We start from the raw sequence: 4,040 nt of genomic DNA, 5'->3' as shown, positions 1-4,040 counted from the left end.
CACCCCCACCCCGTTCCTTCCCTCTTATTTGTCTGCACTGGGTCTTGGTTGAAGCCTGGGGGAACTTTCATTGCCAGGTATGGGCTCAGTCGTTGCTGCAGGCAGGCTTAGTTGCTCCATTGTATGTGGGATCTTAGTTCCCTGACTAGGGGTTAAACCTTCATTCCCTGCATTAGCAGGTGGATTCTTAACCACTGGAACATCAGGGAAATTCCATCCCTTTAAATTTAGCCTTTACTTTTTACTCTTTTGCTGGACACCCAAAAGTGTTCTGTGTCGCGATTCCTTGGGCCTTGGGCAGGACCTTAGCCCATCTGTCTGGACTATGACCTTCCAGCTGACCTTCTCTCCTTGGGGTCCAGCCATCTTTCCTGGCTCTGGAAGGGAATAGGGGCACAGACTCTGCCCATTCTGGAATCCCCCACTTCGACCTGGGGTTTCTGCTGGCCCTCCTCTCACGCCAAGGTTTGCCTGGGGAGAAGCAGGAGACACTTCTCAGAACCCACGACAATTATGTGCTCTTCAGTTTCTCTTGGACTCTCACACACTCCACCAACAGGGAGATTTTCTAGTCCTGGGAACAAGAAACCTTGCTTCAATTAGCCATATGCATACTATTCTTAATGGATACCATTAGACTATACATTAGACTATGCTATAACATAGTCATAGACATGTTATTCTCCTATGTCCCACATTTTGAAAATGAAGAACTCAGGCTTAAAAAATAATTAACCTACAGTAAAATTGACTTTTGGGGGGGGTGTATAATTCAATGAGTTTTAACACATGAATAGTTCTATGTAGCCACAATAATAATCAGGTTACTACAGAACATGTCCATCACCCCCAAAATACCCTCATGCCGCCCTTTCAGAGTCACTCCTTCCCTTCTCCCGACTCCCTCCCGCCCCTGCAACTGGCAACCACTCATCTGTTCTTTGTCACTGACGCTTTGTCAGAGACCCGGGCTTCGCAGACTCAAAAGCCTTCTCTCAGCTTCTGCCGCAGTTGCCCTTCCTGGAAGCACCGGTGTGGCTGGTTTCCCAGCCCCGAGCAGGACAAGGGTCATGAGGCATCAAGAAGTGTGGACGGACACCCAGCTAACATTTCAAGACAGTGTTTTCCGCTTTGGTGACGTCAGTGCCTCCTCGTTGTGTTTCTCACAAACTGGAGATTGTGCCCTTTTCATCCTACATATCAGACTGTGATTGTGTTGGGGAGTCTTTGCTGGCATTGTTTTGTGAATCAAGAGATCCCTTTTTAAAGGGCAGAGTTCATTTTATTTTTCAATTGTGCAAGGTCTGCTCTCCAGAACTTGGGAGTGGGATGTTAGCTCTGTCCCCTGGGAGCCAGAACTCTGTATGGAAGCGAGAGGAAGTCATTACAAGCATAGGCGGGCAGGGTCTGAAGCAAGCATCTGAGTATTTGGGGCTGAATATCTGCTTCAATTACCCCCTACCCCAGACCCCGGTATCATATTAGAGGTCCATTGTGCACCAAGCTCCTCCAGGAGAAAACATGATGAGTCCACAGCTCTGTGAACCTTAAAACAAAACAAAACAAAACCCAGAATTCAAGAAACCCGAGGAGGGCTCTTGAGAAAGGCACTCCTGGCAGGGGTCAGAAGAAAGGTGGACAAAAGCCACTTTCACCGAGGGACCGGGCAATCTCGCTGGAGGATGAGGCCCAGCCCTCCCGTGTTTGCTCTCTGAATCACGAGCAGGAAAATCCCGTAAACTCAAGGCTGTCAAGGGGAATCTTTTGTGTGAACGTGGGCGTTTAGGGTTGCAAATCCCCAGTGAAGCATTTTGGATTAGGGAGTCTGAGTTGAAAGATGGAGACGTGAGTATCGCTTGCCCTATTCTCATCTCTGAGTTGTTGACACCTCCTTGTTTGAGCTTGTCAGTCAAGCTGAATGAATATTTCATCATTTTCCCCTCAAGCTGAATGAATATTTCATCATTTTCCCCTAAGTGTAGGGTGTGTGTAGGTGGGTGCAGGAATGTTGGGAGGGAAGACTGAAGTGGGGGATCCACAGTGGTCAAAGATGTGGGCTCTGGAGTCTGGCTGCTTGAGTGCAGTTGGCTTGGTCATTTCCTGGCTGTGTAAGGAGAGCAGTTTTGAATAAGAAAGCAGTTTTGAACTTCATGGGGTTTCTGTGAGGATTTGATGAGATGCTGGATGCAAGCTCTGAGCACCAAGCTTGGCATATGCTGAGTCCTTAAATGTGTGTGTTACTGCTATTAATTGTGTGTATGTTATTTCCTCTTTATTTCTCAGTATGCTCTTCCTTGCCTTGGGTGGAGGAGGACAGGAATCTATATTTAAGAACCGAGGGACTTCTCTGGTGGTCCCAGTGGCTAAGACTCCAAGCTCCCGATGCAGGGGGCCCACGTTCAAGCCCTGATTAAGGAACTAGGTCCCACATGCCATAACTAAGAGTTCTCACACTGCAACTAAAAAAAAAAAAAAAAAAATTGAATAGTCATTAATCAACTTATTAACAACAAATTAAATGACTTTTAATTAGCACTTCCCGTGGACCTAGCACGTGTTAATCATACTGCAACTGCTCTTGTGTATTCCTGCAAATATCCTGCAAGGTAAATAGTTTTTATTTTCAAAATAAAAATTTTTGGTTAAACTATAACATAAATGGGAAAAACGCACATAAGTGAATAGCTCAATGAACTTTCACAAACTGAATGCCTTCCCTGTAAATCAGCACCCAGATCAAGAAACAGAATGGCATCAGCCCTGAAGAGCCCCTCCCTCTACTTCTAGTCACCAAGCATCTCCCCAAGGATAACACCAACGTGACTGCTGACTACATGGATTAGGTCTGCTGTGTGGTAGCTTCACATAGATGGGAGATCTGTGTTTTGGAGCCTGGCTTTATTAGGTGTGTGAGATCCATCCATGCAGTTGAGTGAGTGCAGGTAATTCTCTTTACTGTAGAGGATTCTGCTGGTGACCTTCCCACAAGCTAATTATCTATCCACTGTATTTATCCTTTTTTGGATGTGCACTTAGGGAGTTTTCACTTTGGGGCTCTTATGACTATGGCTGCCACGAGCAATCTTGGACAGATCTTGTGGGATCCACAGATACGTATTTCTGTACTTAGGGGCGGGATTTTGGGTCAGAGGGAGGAATATGCTGCCCTTCTGGAGATGCTGCCACCTAGTTTTATGAAGTGGAGTTATGACTCACCTCCCTCCAGCCGTGTGCTGGCTCCTGTTGCTCCACGTCCTGCAAGATTTCTATCCCCTTTCCGCAGGAGAGGAAGACCAAAAGGTTATGTGCCTTGTCCCTGACATAGCCAGGGAGTCCTAAGACCAGGACTCACCCAGCATCTAACCACGAGTAAATGTGCCAGGCCGATGCTGGGGGCGGGTACGGGGTGTGTGGTCACTGGCTGCCCTGATGCACATGTCCATATGCTCATGGAACTTCTTATTGGGTTGAATTGAACTTGAACGCAGATCTTTTTGGGGCAATGTTTCTACTTTACCACTCTATCACCATTCTTCACTCCCTTGGAATCCAGCAGAGCGGTTGGCACATATTAGATGCTCAATAAAGTGAAAGTGTTAGTTGCTCAGTCATGTCCAACTCTTTGCAACCCCATGGACTATAGCCCTCCAGGCTCCTCTCTCCATGGAATTCTCCAGGCAAGAATACTGGAGTGGGCTGATGTTTCCTTCTCCAGGGGATCTTCCCAACCCAGGGATCAAATCCAGGTCTCCTGCATTGTGGGCAGACTCTTTACCATCTGAGCCACCAGAGAACCCAGGTGCTTAATAAACATGGGTTCAATGGATGAGAGGATGAGAAACCTCAACAGGACCCTCCCTGCACTGTTGAGCAGATCTGTGGATGGGGGTACTGGATGCTAATTACAGGATAAGAAACGATGTTTTCTTTGTCATTTCTGGGCTGATGAGCAAACCCAGGCATATCCAGTCTCAGGATGGATCTTCATCAGGTCTGACTTTTGGAACCCAAACCTCAGGACCTAGGCAGAAGGCCTTTTG

The sequence above is a fragment of the Bison bison genome, unplaced genomic scaffold (genome assembly GCF_000754665.1).
Source record: "Bison bison bison isolate TAMUID 2011002044 unplaced genomic scaffold, Bison_UMD1.0 scf7180017864352, whole genome shotgun sequence".
Classification (NCBI taxonomy): Eukaryota; Metazoa; Chordata; class Mammalia; order Artiodactyla; family Bovidae; genus Bison; species Bison bison.
The sequence above is the reverse complement of the archived record's forward strand: the minus strand, read 5'-3'. Positions refer to the sequence as shown.